The sequence below is a fragment of the Pan troglodytes genome, chromosome 4, assembly GCF_028858775.2.
Source record: "Pan troglodytes isolate AG18354 chromosome 4, NHGRI_mPanTro3-v2.0_pri, whole genome shotgun sequence".
In the NCBI taxonomy this organism is placed as follows: Eukaryota; Metazoa; Chordata; class Mammalia; order Primates; family Hominidae; genus Pan; species Pan troglodytes.
The window spans coordinates 117,105,182-117,120,925 of NC_072402.2; the positions used below are offsets into that span (position 1 = coordinate 117,105,182).

Below are 15,744 nucleotides of genomic sequence, written 5' to 3' on the forward strand. Positions count from 1 at the left end.
CTGCCTGCATCAGAAAGACTGAAAGCGGGATCCCTGGAAGAGCCCTGAGTGGAGTGTCCCTTGAAAAGGGGTTTCAGAAATTAGAAACGCTATATGTTTCCGGCTAAAAGGGGAAGCTGAGTGAGGGGAAGCGAAAATCTGTATTTGAGAAATAGATTAATTTTTTTTCATTGCTGGGTTTTCAGCAGTGAGTTCATTTCGTTGGGGGTTTGAGGGGGCTGAAAGATATGAGGGGGTCCTTGTGCAGCTTGAAACTGAGAAGAGTTTGTCTGTTTCTAACTTCGCAAAAGCAAAGGGTTTCATTTACTCCTAACAGAGAACGGGTGACAGGGCTGGAAAAGCTCCAACCAAAACACAATTATACGCTGGTGTTAGTTTGGGGAGTTTATTTGTGTGTGAGTGTTTGTATGCTTTGTTCCTTGAAACTTTATGTATACAAAAGTTCTCTTGTAAGTGGGGGGTGGGAGTGAGGGTGGTTGGGGAAAATTAGAGAGTAAGAGAGGAGACTATTCAAGATTGTGAAATATTCTTTCTTTTCATGTAGTCTCTTGGAAAGCTGGTTAATTTCAAGTCAATCACAGCAGTTCTGGCAGACAGAGGAGCAGCCCCATCATTTCTCCATTTGGTAGACACCAGTTAGGAAGAGCCCTTGAAACTTGTCCTCTTCTGCCTTTTACTGATTCCCCTCCCAGAGGAAAGCTTTGTGTTTCACCATGTAGTCTTTGTGGGCTCACGTTTACCTTATTATGCTGTGTGAGGGAAATAGTCAATAAAAAGGAGGTTTGTTTAATAGAAATATGGGGCTGGCATGAATGAAAAATGACAGCCAGGAGCATTGTTTTTGAGTTTGATGTGGAGTATGGGGGGAGTAATGCTTTCTTGCCGTGGCCTGTGTTCTGATGGAGCTGTGTGCTGATAGATGCTTTTCTTTTCTATGTCTTTATACCAGCAGTTTATTCAAAGTCAAAGGTAGTTGAAGGCAAATAGGAACCAGGCTGAGAGAACTCAAGGGTGAACTTCTGTGTGAATTACAAGTAGCACTTAAGCTGGTGTTTTCTCCCAGGTGTGTTTTCCCTGTCTTTTGGGAAAGAGAGAGTGGGAGAGAAAGTGGAAAAACAGTATCCCAAAGTGTGTATTATACATTCCCCTAGCAACATCCACAGTCTTCCCTCCTCGAGGGCCCAGCTCTCTGGTTTTAAGTTTGGAAGCAGCCTGCAAACTGGCCTATGAAGAGGTTAATGGGGCCCCTTCTGCTTGTTCCTCACCTTCCCTCCACTTGTCATCATTTACATTCTGCAGATCGGCCACAAATGATATGGCGCTCTGCTTTTTAAAGAAAGCCCAGAATGTTTCTTTTAAAATAATCTGAGGTAGTAGAATTTTAAATTGATAGCAATTAGGGTGGGATACTGAATAACTCTTGAGGGAGATTGAACACTTTATTAATCAGATAGAATCATATAGCTTCTGCCAGGAAATGAAGGATAGGTGTCTGTGTGTTTTGGGTGTGTTTTCTCCAAGGCTGGTTCATTGGCTGTAATCTAGAACCTTCTGGTTAGCTACCACCACTCAGATGTCGATGAAGCGAGCTATGTTGTGTAAATAACTCAGTTATCTTCTCTATCGTTACTAGTCCTTTTCCTCTTATACGTAGCTTTTTTTTTTTTCATCCTGGTGAGCTTATGTATCCCATTTAGTGTGAGATCACCATGAGTTCTTAAGAATGTCTGTATTGCAAGAAAACTGCCTTTGGATGCTTCATGCCTGATACGCTGTAAGAGGAGATACTTTTAAGTCATTTTTCTCAACTGTATTGAGAGACTAGTATACTTTGGGGTTGAATCTAAGTCCTTGGAGGCCAGCATATTTTTGCATATGCGTGAATGTAGAAGCAAATGACTGGGGATATTGTTAAGCCATCAGAGCTTAAAACATACTTGACTCTGTGCCAGGGGTGCTGGATATTTGTCCCCAGCCTATAGCCATCTCCTAAATAATTGATTTAATTTTTCCTGCTTAACAATGAATAAGTGATTGTGCTTGGGTATTAAACAGAGAAAAATAATCCAGGCCTTGCTTTATTAAAAACTGAATGAGTTTAAATTATTCAGAAATAGAATAAATAGGAAAGAAGGGGAAATGAAGGAAGAAACTCACTTTATTAAAAAGGTGACTACCATTAAAAAGAGGATATCAACAGTTTCCAGTGGATGGGGCTTCCTGAGGAGATAGGCTGATAGCCATGTATTTGGCATTTAGTTGTTTCCTGAGTAAATTGCTTAATTATGAAGTAGTTAAAGTGAGTGGCAGTTGAGATCTCTGAGAATCTTTCTAGTGCTAAGCATCAAGGCATCCAGGGCTCCTTTGCTCTGGATGTTGAAGCATTGGTACCAGAAATTGAGAAAGCCATTGTTAAGGGGTGGGCGAGGTGTCACTTTGTGGGGACTTGGAAAAGAGTGAGGATTGAGTGGTGAGTGAGTCTGGCTCGCTCCTCCATTGCCCATAGTAGCCATTTCCCACCACCACCTCACCCAGTTCTTACTCTCATGCCTCACCAGGCCTGCTATTTCACAAAGAAAACAGTAGCCGTTAGATAACTCCCTCAACGTCCTGTTCCAGACTGACAGACTCATCTCCTTCCACATCTATCCTCCCTGTGTCTGTGGAACAGGTGTCATTCCTACTGCAGAATGCCCCGCCTTCCACCTTGGGCTCCTCCTACACCAGTCAGCCCATATCCTTCCTGGCTCCTTCTTTTCTGCATATAGAAGAACTCAAGCTCCCCATTCTAGGACGTTGGCACTTGCTGGTCTTCCTGCCCCAAATATCCTTCTCTCCACCTGACCTCCTTTTCTTGGTCAGCTCTTTAGAGAGGCTTTTTCTGAACCTAAACTCAGATCCCCTGTCGCCCTCTCTCAGAGCACCTGTTCCTTTCCTTGCTGGCTCTCCCCACACTGCTTAACATCTCTTCTAGACCACAAGCTCTTCAGGGAAAAACAATGTCTGTTTTATTCCCCGCTGTATGTCTAGGACCTACAGAGTAAAAGGTGCTCATTAAATGTTGTAGATTGAGTGAATGGTCTCCATTCTTTAAAGTTAATCCTTGGCAAAAAAAAAAAAAGTTTAGTTGTTCCGTAGTGGTGATTAATATCCTCTTCTGTAATAAAAATCCCAATGATATTTTATAAGCTACCACACTGTGTAGTACTCTGTTTTAACCTCACATGGTGTGGCAGCTTATATAATATCATTCATCACTAAGGACTATTTTGTAAGTTTTCTCCCCTATTCCTGCCCTTCCCCAGCCTTTGCTTTGCAGAGGGAATGAAGAGAAAAGGAGGTTAAAGCAGTGGTTCAGCTCTGATGAAACCAAGGGGTATAGCTGACCTTGATGTCATACATAATGTAAAAGGTACAGCATATGCTCTTAAACACCGGACTTTGACGTGCTTATCTGTTTCCTTTTATGTAGTCATTAGGCTTGGAGTGTTGTGTGCTGACAAGGACTAAAAGTGGAAAATCCATTTAGAGATCTATCATACTCTCTCCTCTACAGTGGACATCACTTGATAACTTGGCATTGCCAGACACCTCCAGCTCTGTAAACTTAAATGCATTTGGAGCTTTTTTCCCCTCACTTCTGAAATTTTTATCATATTGAATATGCATCCTACCTTTCTTGCCCCCACATTACGCCATTGAACAGTCAGGATTATATGGATGATTAAATTTCCTGCTCCTGACTGTTGGTGATCCAGGAAGTAGCCAAAAAGTGGGTGGGTGAAAGAGAATGCAGTAGAGCCAGAAAAACTCAGGACCCAGCGATTGCATTTCAGAACACTGCAGAATTGCTGGATTTACCTATAAATCATTTATTTGTCAGCATTTCTGTCTTTATGCTAGCAACTTGTAAGTCAGTGAGATTAGTGTGGTTATAGACCTGTCTTCATTTAGAGAAGATTGTTCTTTAAAACATAGTGTAAGCTGAATTAAAACAAAACCAAATGATATGTATATCTTTAATGTTTAAGGAAGGTCTGTAGTAAGAAGTCTTTTGTAATTTAAAGTGCCCTTCTCCCACCAAATACACATAGAATCACCATGATTTAGAGCTAAAAGCGACTTTGCCAATCCTTCTTTCTGACCTCTTCATTTTAGAGGTGAGGCACTGAGGCCCAGCAAGGTGATTGCCAAGCCCTTTCTATCCTCTTTAATACATGTTCTGCAAGCAAGGATTTTTGCAAACACAGGTTTTAGCATCCTGGGTATTTGTATGCACTCTCCTTGAAGTAGGACAGACCTAGTCTGTTTGTATAGTTGTCATTCACTACCTCTTGGGGGGATTTATAAAACGCAGATGAATGTTTAAACAAATGAAGATTTCCTGTTTCACCTTCTATGTGTAACTCAAGAGAATAAAACACGAGACATTGTGAAATAAAATTGAGCTCTGCAAGTAGATCCTATTAGATCCCGGATTTTGAAAGTTGTAGACCAAGTGAGAGGCAGGTAAACAGTGAGCTCACTTGTTTTCATTCCTTTGAGAATATCATTCAGGAAAAATTAGCTATTGAGGGTGCTGGTTGGGTACAGACACTCTTCCTTGGGGAGAAGGTATGTATGTGTGTGGGTGGGAAGCATTCTGACACAGAATGTGCTATTGCAAAAGCAGACATCCCACAGCCTCTCTTTCTCTGGAGCACATTGCAGCAGGCCCGGTGCACTCTGGGAGTCAGGACACCTTTCTCAGGAAGCATTTGTGGGGCTGCAGCACATTGCTCCCCCAGCCGCTGACCAAGATATCTGAAAGAGCAATTGCTTAAATTTTATTCTAAAAGTTTATAAGCCTTGAAGAAGAGGTACAGGGATGTAGTATGTCCTGAGTGACTAACTGCTGAGTTGGGAATAAATTGCCTAAGGGAGTGCTGCCCTGGGAATCTGTAAGATTGAGTAAAGCCTGTTAGTTAAGCTGGTATTTATATGGTTTTGAAGATGGGGGAGGGGAGGAGTTGTGTTTATGTGGACTTAATGATAATACATTCTCCAGCTTTGTAGTGAATAATACTTAATTTTATAAGTAACTAGGAACAGAGTTTCTTCTAAGAAGGTAATGAAGCAAAGAGACTATAAGCAGAATTCCCTACGTGACTCTGATAGCTTTAGGTGCCTGAAGCCTCCAGACCACATTTGTTGAAGTCAGGGTTGACTGTCAAGAAGTGAATAAGCAGCTCATGAATTTTCCTTCCAGTTTGACCTGCCATTTATGCTTGGTGCCAGCTCACCTTGCTTCAATATGTGTTTTCGTGTGGCCTACGCAGCCAGGCTGAGAAGCTGGGGACCAGGGGTGTCCCCAGAGGCACAGGCTGTTCTGCCTGTCATGGACTGTCCAGTAGACTCCTGCTTCCAGGGTGCAGCCCCTCTCCCTTGCCTGCTGCTGCCTTCTTTGAGCCTCAGATACTCCTAATAACAAATGTTAACTGAGCTAGCACCTCCTCTGCAGGGCCTGGAGAAGCAAAAATGTGTGTGTAGATAACCCCATCTTCAGAGAGTTTTTGGTTCAGGGCATCACACACAGCACATGTGCATCCATAGTACAAAAATACATGATGGAGAGGGATGAGTACAGCTCAGAGGATCAGACAGTGGACCCTATGAAAGTCTAGAAGAGGGGGTATTCACCAAAAGTCATGATGGACAGGAGTGACTTCAAAGAGGGGTAACTTGTATTCCAGCTAGTTCCTTTAAGCAAATAGAGAAGAGAAAAGAAGTGTGATTGACAGGGAACCTACTTATGCTGTGTGCTGGGATCAGGAAGAATGTCTACAGAAGTGTGGAGAGCAGTGATCATGGTGGGCATTCGTGGTGATGTTGTAGTGGTACATGGGGCCAGTCTAGAAGCTGGACTTTCCCAGGGGGACATTGTATGTAGTTAACAGAGATAAGACCCTGTGAGTCAGGAGACTGATCCTACTTGTGACTTTGTTCCTGGTTGTCTGTGCAACCTTCAATAGCTACTTAATCTTTCTGAAGTTCAGTTTCCCCATTGGAAAAATTAAGGCTAGGCACAATGGCTCACACCTGTAATTACAGGACTTTGAGAGGTTGAAGGAGGTGGGTCAGTTGACCCCAGGAGTTCAAGACCAGCCTGGGCAACAAAGTGAGACCCCCCATCTCTACAAAAAAAATTTAAAAATTAGGCACAGTGGAATGCACCTGTAGTCCCAGCTACTTGGAAAATCAGGAAGATCATTCGAGCCCAGGAGTTCAAGGCTGCAGTGAGCTATGGTCGTGCCATTGCATTCCAGCCTGGGTGTCAGAGCAAGATTCTGTCTCAAAAAAAAAAAAAAAAGAAAAAAGAAATAGGATGGTTTTCAGCTGGATGGAGGAGGGCAGATGCAAAGTAGTGTTTTAGTAATGCCAAGCTGGCAAGAACCATGAGTTGGTCTGGAGGGCAAGATTGAACCTGAGTATAAGGAGCCTCGCCAAGAAAGTGTGAGAGTAGCCAGTCACAAAGGGAGAGTTGATTCCCCATATGTAGTCTCTGAGGGCAAGACTGTAGGGAAAGGAGGGGACTGGGCCATGGATTTAGCTTCTGAGAACATCCACTTTTACAAAGGAGAGAGGTAGATGGAACCAATAAAGGAAATAGAAATGGAGTAGCTCAAGAGGTAGGAAGAAACAAGGAGAGCATGGGTCCTTGGAAGCCAGAAAGGCGAGAGCCCCGTGGAGGCTGTGGTCAGCCTGTCTGTAGAGAAGAGCTGCTGAAGACTGCTTTGTCTTCCTTTTGGGCCTCAGCTAAAACCAGGAGCCTGGGTTTGAGGAGCTCATCTTCTAAGGGATGGGAATACATCATCAGTATTCAGTCAGTATTTAGCAGGTGACCAAGGGCATGAAAGAAGGCATGTGGGGCCCAGGAGGTGACTTCCCTGCCGAGAGCAAGTGCCCCAGCCTCCTGAGAAGCTGGCCGTCTCCATTTCTTCATGCTTTCCAAGTCCTAGTTGCCAGTAGATTCCTTTCCAGATTGTCACACCATCACCTCCAACCAGCATTTGGAAGAGCATTTGCCTACAGGCCTCTTCCTGTGGCATCACACAAAATATGCAGTGGTACATGAGGGTAACAAGTGAATATGGGCAGGAAATTTAATTCATCTTAAAAAGAAAAGTAACTGGTTTCCTATACATTCACAACATTGCTGACACCGAATGTGGGAGGGTCTTTCTTACACCAACCAGTTTTCCAAATCTCAGCAGACATTGACTAGACGTCCTATAATTTAACTCATTTCTGATACTAATTGTCCAGAGTTAGGGCAGACCCCACAGGTTAAGGGCTCAGTCCCACAAGACTGTCCTCCAACTTGAGACAGCAATTGCAAGGCCAGGCATCCCATGCTTTTGACCAACTGGCTATGAATTGGGGGTTTGCATGACAGCCCCTCAGGTTCAGTAATTTCCTAGAACAGCTCATGAAACTCAGGGAAACATTTACTGATTTATTCTAAAGGATGCAACTCAGGAAGTGCCAACTGGAAGAGATGTGTAGGACAAAATACAGTAGAGGGATGCAAGCTTCCATGCCTTGTCCAGGCAGGCCACCCTCCCAGCACCTCCAGGTGGGATGAAGTCATTGGCCATTGGTGATTAAACTCAGTCTCCAGCCCCTCTCCCCTGCCCAGAGTGGGGGAACTGAAAGTTTTCAACCTCTAATCACCTGATTGGTTCGTCTGCTAACCATTCCCCATTCTGGTTTATGAGTCACCTCATTAACATAAACAGGTAAATTTGAAAGGGGCTTATTATGAGTAACAAAAGGCACCCCTCTCACAACTATCACTCAGGAAATTCCAAAATTTTAGAAACTCAGTGCCAGGAACTAGGGACCAAGACCAAATATTACAACAAAAGATGCACCTATCACTCTGTTGTTTTAGAGATAGTCTCACTCCGTCACCCAGGCTGGAGTGCAGTGGCGGGGTCATAGCTGGGCTCAAGCAATCTTCCTACTTTACCCTGCCAAGTAGCTGGGACTACAGGTGCATACCACCTGCCCAGCTAATTTTTAAATTGTTTTGTAGAGACAAGGTCTCACTTTGTTGCCTAGGCTGGTCATGAACTCATGAGCTCAAGCAGTCCTCCCACTTGGCCTACCAAAGTGCTAGAATCACAGGGATGAGCCACTGCGCCCAGTTATCACTCTTATCATTTAGGAAATTCCAAGAGTTTTGAGAGCTCTAGCCAGGAGCTAGGGATGAAGACCAAATGTATATTTCTTACTATATAACAGTATCACATAGCTCTTCATACTGGGGGAAAGCTTTGGCCACTCAAAATTAGATAATTTTTTTAAGGTAATGAAGGGTTTTTTCCCCTTTTTCTTTTTTCTTTTCAGGTTTGTTTTTTTTTTTTTTTTGAGATGGAGTCTTGCTCTGTCGCCCATGCTGGATTGCAGTGGCGCCATCTCGGCTCACTGCAACGTCTGCCTCCTGGGTTCAACCGATTCCCCTGCCTCAGCCTCCCTAGTAGCTGGGATTACAGGCGTTCACCACCACGCCCAGCTAATTTTTGTATTTTTAGTAAAGATGAAGTTTCACCATGTTGGCCAGGCTGGTCTCAAACTCCTGACCTCAGGTGATCCTCCTGCGTTGGCCTCCCAAAGTGCTGGGATTATAGATGTGAGCCACCGCACCCAGCCAAAATTAGAGAATTTTCATTTGCTCCCTTTGGCCTTCACTTCCTCTCTCCTCGTATTTTTTTCTTCCTGTGACAGGAGTGCATGTCTTAGAAAACCACTGATGTTTCTGCCAGGGGTACCCTAGATTTGGCATATAATTTGGAACTCTTAGGACTTTAGTCTTATACATATTAACTAGGATTTGGGCCACACTAGTAAGCTGAGCCATTTTGAGAAATTTTAGATTTCCTCTGAGATGGTAAGCAGTTGTTACACCAGTGGAAATATGCTAGATGGCTTATTCCTTGTGAGAACCAATGAGATAATGTTAGTGTAAAGCTCAGTGCTCAGACAGCTTCACTCAGGAGGTACTGTATAAATAAGGAGGCTTATCATCACACCCAAAGAGAGAACCCTGCCCAGGCCTGCCTATTCATTCAGTTAAGAAGTCCTCATTTCATGTTCTCTAAAAAGCAGGTAAGAGTTGGCTTGCTCCAATAAACTTTTTCCTCCTGTAAAGTTGTTTGATAGCAAAATATTAGTGCACTGAGTGTTCTTATTGTTAAGCACTTACAAAACCATTTTCACCTTTCAAGGATGAATATGAGAATTACATCAGTTATGAAATATCTAGAATGAAAATGCATGCCTCCTCAATATCACAAGTCTAAACATTCGACTCAACATCTTCAGAAGAAAAGAGAATTAAAGAGGAAATCTCTCAGGAGAGTTTTCCAAGAGGTAGATGGAATTCAGGGGCAAGTAGCACCCACTGTAAGGGAAAGGAAATAATTATTGGGAAATCAAAATAGCAAAGAAAGTTAAGGGAGTGGCAGTTTGGCAGATTTCACAGTTCTGCAGGAACAATGAGGGAGACGTAGCAGTTGGGAGCGATGGGTAGTAGGAGGGTGTGAGAGCCACAGGGTGGGTGGGATCCAGGCCTGATGAGAGCCTCCGAGGGAAGAAGTAGGAGTGGAGAGAGAGAGGAAAGGAGGAGTAAGGAAATAACTCTAAAATGAAAAAAAAAAAAAAAAAGTAATATGTGCAAAACTTGAGAAGTGACCAGCAGTATAATAGGCAAGAGACCATTGTAACTGGGTTAAGAAGTTTTGGCAGCTTGCTTATTTTGTTTGATTTTGCAGTTAACAGGAGAGAAAGTGGGGTGCTGGTCTCCAAAGCACTATGCAGACTTGGAGCCAATGAAATGTGGCATTTGGAGGACACAGAAGCTCTCTAGTGCTTCTGAGGCAGGATTAATGCAGAGGCCCATAAACAAGGATGTGACATTGAGGAATGCTGCACCTCTTCCAACTGCTAAATTGGGGCCAGTCGGAAGCCAGGGCAGTGTTATGTTGGCTTGGATTTCTAGCAACTTTCTTACTGGGTTATAAAAATGATTTCCTCAAAAAAGCTTGAAAATGGCAGATGATGAAGTAGAAAAGCAGTGGTGTCTGCCAGTGGGCATCATTTCAAAACTGCCTGTGACATCGTGATGGCCATTTCTGGAGGGCCAGTGGTGAGTGGTTTGTTGGAGGGTTAAAGCCATCACTTGCAACCAGTGAAGCTGTACCTAACTTCGGGCGGTTTCCCTCATTAACAAGTCTGATGGTAAGCAGGCTTCTTGAAGGATTTCAGGCAGAGGATTTTTAGGGGTAGAACTGGTTTAAATTATTTGGCTTACTTGGCCATAGCTCTGAGTTGGTGATTAGGCTGATGACCCTAGAAGTATAGGGGTGATTACTTGACATTCCTGTCCTTGCCACCTACCTATTCCAGCATACTTTGGGGTTGCCTCTCTGTGCAAATGGGGAGGGACATGAGGGAGAGGAGATGTTGATTGTAGGTCTCAGCAGTGGAACTTTAGCTGGCTTGTTTCAACATGTGTAAGGGTTAATCGGGTAAATTATAATTGCTGCTAGGAGAGGCAGCCTAGCTGAGCCCACCCAGCCCTCAGGGTTGCTGGGGAAAGGGTCATTCTTGCAATCCTTAATTGTTTTCCTCTTTCCCAAAGATGAGTTCTTAATGTAACATCATGGTCCATAGACCCATTAATAAAGTTTACATTCCTGATTTGTTTTAGTCTTCTGCATTTCTAGTTCTTTAAATTCTCAGATAACCCTTCCTTTAAAAATGTAATTCGGCCAAATTAAGCAAAGAAAGGAATAATGTGATTTTTTTGTTGCTGTTGTTTAGTTATTTGAGTCATTCTATGGTCTTAGGCAATTTTCTAAATGAAACGTGGAATTTCAACTGGACTATTTTGTCGTAGAGGATGGGAGGGAGAGAACTGTTATATTTGGTAGTGGTACTAGAATAGTATAGAACCTACCAGCAAAAGTATCTTAGAGTAATATTGTCTGTTGTTTCCTTTCTATTTTTTTAAATGGCACCATCTATCCCTATCTTGTGAACTAGTTAAACATGTTTTAATTGTATATCTTTTAAAGCTTCAGTTAGCCAGATTTTTAAAAAAATGTTTGATGTTGTTTTTTATTCCATGAATGACTCAATTGACTACATGTAGGCAGCTACTAAACTTGGCAGTTTGTTGCCATTAGCATGCCCTTGGACAGGAAGTATTCAGTATAGATATGACAAACCAGTTTCCAGGCTTAAAAATAAAGCGGGGATTTCTGGACAGAATAGGTCTTTGTCACTCATTTCAACATGTCTGATGAGTGTTAAAGTTCAAAGCCAACCACTTTGCTTTCTCATTTTTTTTCAGGCCATCACTTTACCTGACATATTCTATTATACAGATTGAAATTTATTTCATGATGCTGGTGTTTTGTTCAGTTTTTAAAAATGAAATAAGAGGATATTTGAATAGTCATGAGAATCAGCTAGAGTCAGTATTCTCTCCTTATTATCTCTTTTATGTTTAGTTCCTTTTAAGTCATCTCCCCACTGAGGTAGGTAATGGTGAAATAATGTTTCCCTGCCTGTAAAGCAGCTTAAATTAAAAGTAGCAAGTATGTGCCAGGTACACTACATGACTTCTCTTCTTGAATCTGTGGTCCACTTGAAATAGCATTTTTTTCCCCAAAAGTTGCTTCCCATCAGTCTTGTAGTTCTTAATTTCATTTGTCAGGTAGTCCCTTAGCAACTCGGGAAGAATCATACTATTTTGACAGATACTAACAGGTTTTTTGGCATCTTGTTGCCTACAGTTATTGCTTTATGACTTAAAAAGTAAGTTCATACTTTTTTTGCTATCTCCCGAAATAATATAATTTTCCCTCCTGTCCGTTAAAAAAAAAAAACCCCACACTTTCTCTTCTTTCTTTCACTTACCTATTCTAAGCAGCGTGTGTGTGTGTTGGGGTTTAAGAAGCCTTGACACCACATTTCCTGGAAATACTAAATTAGACACAGCATTTATTAGATGAGAGTGTCTACAACAACAAAAAACTTTCTTTTTCTGAAGACTTAACTCCATGCAAGTGTCAATCTCTGAGCATCTATTTGTTTTTCAAATAAGAAACTGTGCCAGGGAAAGATGATTTGAAATACAAAATGCTTGCAAGTGTTTTTAGTTTGGGGTAAGGTAAAGTCAATAATGATTCTTTGGGACATTTTTAGGGACCCAACTAAGTTTCATTTGCCAAACTTAGCAATAAACCATGTTTATAAAGAGTGAGGTTAAGTTCTTGTTCTGGGGCAGGAAATGGCTGTGACCCTGAGGTACTTGTGCTCTGGAGCTCCTTGACTCTTCTTTCATGATGGGAGCAGGCCTGAGTAGCCCCTGCTACGCTGTAGATTGAGCTTGATAAAACTCTGGCCTTTTGAAAATACTGGAATCCTCTACCCTAAATACCCTATACCTGTTCAAATAGGATGCTTTTAGGGAAAAAAAGGGAACTGTTAACATAAGCCAAACTTTCTTTTCTTTTCTTTTTTTTTTTTTTTTTGAGAGGGAATCTTGCTGTGTTACCCAGGCTGGAGTACAGTGGTGCAATCTTGGTTCACTGCAACCTCCGCCTCCCAGGTTCAAGTAATTCTCCTCCCTCAGCCTCCCAAGTAGGTGGGATTATGGGCACCCATGACCATGCCCAGCTAATTTTTGTATTTTTATTAGAGATGGGATTTCACCATGTTGGCCAGGCTGGTCTCGAACTCATGACCTCAAGTGATCCGCCTGCCTGGGCCTCCCAAAGTGCTGGGATTACAGGCATGAGCCACCACACCTGGCCCAAACTTTCATTGAGTTAAATGATTCCCTGGTCTGAAACTGTAATTTCTTTAGCTTTGTAGTGCTCAAGACTCTTGGACCTGAAAGTGGCTGGTAAGCGTCTTCTAGTTTTTATGATGATGGGCACATTGTAGGCAAACAGAAAATGCCTGATAACCAGTGAGGTGTGAGGACAGGCATATGATTCAGAGTGTAAAATATTTTGCAGAATTAAAACTTATGCAGTTTTTCATGAGATTCATAAATCATCCATACACTGATATTTTTTGTGCCTCTGGCCTCATTGTTTGGTTTTTAGGCATAGGAGTGTGTTTTACTCAATAGGTAGTTGTATCATCCATGGTACCACAGTCTGTCAAAACCACACCAGACATTGATAATGTATTGTGCATATGGGGTGACCGTTAGGAAGGCTTGGTAGGACCTTTTTCTTGCTGGCTCCCTTCGAGCCAGTGTGAGTGATATTCCGTCTCCTAGTCTGTGTTTTGGATCACTGTGCTCACACCTAAACTCAGAACAGACAGACCCATGGGAGGGACTTAACCAGGTTTGTCTAGGCCGATGGAGGGCTCTAATGGGGTCACTTCTGACTCTTTTGAAAAGTGGTGGAAACTGAAATGAATTGTCTTTCAAATTTGGTCCAATCACACTTTATTGTCTGAAAACTTCTGTCACATCTTGTGGCAGCAATGGAAAAGGGAATGTTTTAGGTAACCCTTGTGTTTGAAATGCCTGCTTTTCTTGTTTTTTATTATTTTTTAAATGGATTTTTGTTTTTTTTGCCACAGAAGCAGCTCTCTGTTTTAATTTGTTGGAATTTAACATCTTTGGAGTTCTTCTTGGGTTCTAGCCACTGGAACACAAATCAGTCCAGAAGCTTATTACTAGTTAACTCTAATTTAAAATAAAAATCAAATTTCAGCAGAAAGATTGGAGAAGAGAAAGATATTACTTGATTGAGCAACAGAGAAACAATGCATGAATCCACACATAAAACTCTTTAAGTTGAGTAAAGGAGGCTTTCAAACCCTAATTCATGCATTTAACAACTAAAATCCCAGCTTTTCCTATGTTGAGTTTACACAGAGAAGTTAAAAGATAAATAGACTTTATCAGACTTTGACAGTAAATTAAAGACCCTTTATCTTCCTGCCTGGAAGTTCTATAAAATAATGGGTAATAAAGGCATGCTATTAGTCAAAATGGTCTGAATTATGCCTGGAAAGAAAATCTTGCCTCTAAGAGCAGAAGGGCGCAAAACACTGGCCCCTCCTGGGCTTGGGCCCAGAGACAAAGGAATAGCGGTTACTATGACCCAACATCAGTCTGCAGCCAGAGTTCCAAGCATCTTCTCTGCTATCCCTAATGATTTAAAAATATATAAAAATATTTCACATTCTTTACCCTCCATCAGAATGCAGTGAGCAGTAAGTCAGCTCAAGAAAACATGACCCAGTGCCTAACCCGTTGATACTTTATTAGATGCCTTTAAAACTTTAGAGAGCTGGGAGATTATTAAGGCCTACATTTGGAACCTGGAATCTTTTCCTTTGGGAACCTGGAATCTCAACTCAAGGATTCTGTAGCTTGCTTTTTTGCCTGTATCTAAGATTGCTCTATTTTGTGATAATGTAAACTTAATGGAAGAAAATTACTTCATAGATGCTAGACATTCAAGAATTAAATCCCCTTTTCATGTTAGCTAGTGTCAAAACGTTTGTTTAAACATGGTTTCTAAATTTTGATGGGGTAGCATACATGGTTTTATTTTATTCTGTAGATGTAGTGAAAAAATATTTTATTTTGATTCATTGACACAGAAGATAAGACAGCATTCATTTTGAGTATTTGCTATAGAATATACCCTGCATTGGACTGTGCGTGGAGTCTGGTATTTGTATGTTTCCAGGAAATAAAGGTACAGAGAAGCACTTGTTCGTTGCCTATATAAAGACTAACTGTACAGCTGACAGCTTAAAAATACTGTATGACACTGCATTTCTTGTCCAACAGTAGCATCTGTTTCCTTCATTCCAAAACCAACAAAAAACATTAAAGATGAATGCTGAAAATGTGATAGAAAAAGACCTTCCTTTTTGGCATGTCCATTAACTGCCCTCACCGTTCTTTTCCAAGCATAACTGCTAGACTGGATGGCATAAATTAAACAATTAACAGGATACTAGTTCAAGGGGAAACTCTCCAGCTAGGGTAGATTTAATTTTCAGATTTGGAAAATGAATCAAATTACACATTCAAAAGACTTGATTCATTTTTTTCCCTAAGCATGTACTTTTTATAATATACATTGTCTAACATCTGAGAGATAAATTCAGTATTATTTTCCTAAGATACTTTCTGCCTTTTGTAGCAGTGAGAATACTAGAAATCAGCTAGGCGTGATGGCTCACGCCTGTAATCCTGGCACTTTGGGAGGCCAAGGTGGACAGATTACATGAGTCCAAGAGTTCGAGACCAGCCGGGGCAACATGGCAAAACCCCATCTCGGCCGGGCGTGGTGGCTCACACCTGTAATCCCATCACTTTGGGAGGCCGAAGCGGGCAGATCATAAAGTCAGGAGATCTAGACCATCCTGGCTAACACAGTGAAACCCCGTCTCTGCTAAAAATACAAAAAATTAGCCAGGCGTGGTGGCGGGCGCCTATAGTTCCAGCTACTCAAGAGGCTGAGGCAGGAGAATGGCGTGAACCCGGGAGGCGGAGCTTGCAGTGAGCCGAGATCGCGCCATGGCACACCAGCCTGGGCGACAGAGCAAGACTCCATCTCAAAAAAAAAAAAAACCCATCTCCACAAAAAAAATTTTTTTTAAATTAGCCAACTGTGGTGGCACACCTGTAGTACTAGCTACTCAGAAGGC

General features: G+C 42.0%; 1 protein-coding gene across 7 annotated transcripts in view; it reads left to right on the forward strand.

Moving 5' to 3' along the window:
- The window catches only part of TNFAIP8 (TNF alpha induced protein 8), a 183,902-nt gene that overhangs the window by 93,163 nt on the left and 74,995 nt on the right, over nucleotides 1-15,744 (forward strand). The gene's annotated exons all lie outside the window — the stretch shown is intronic.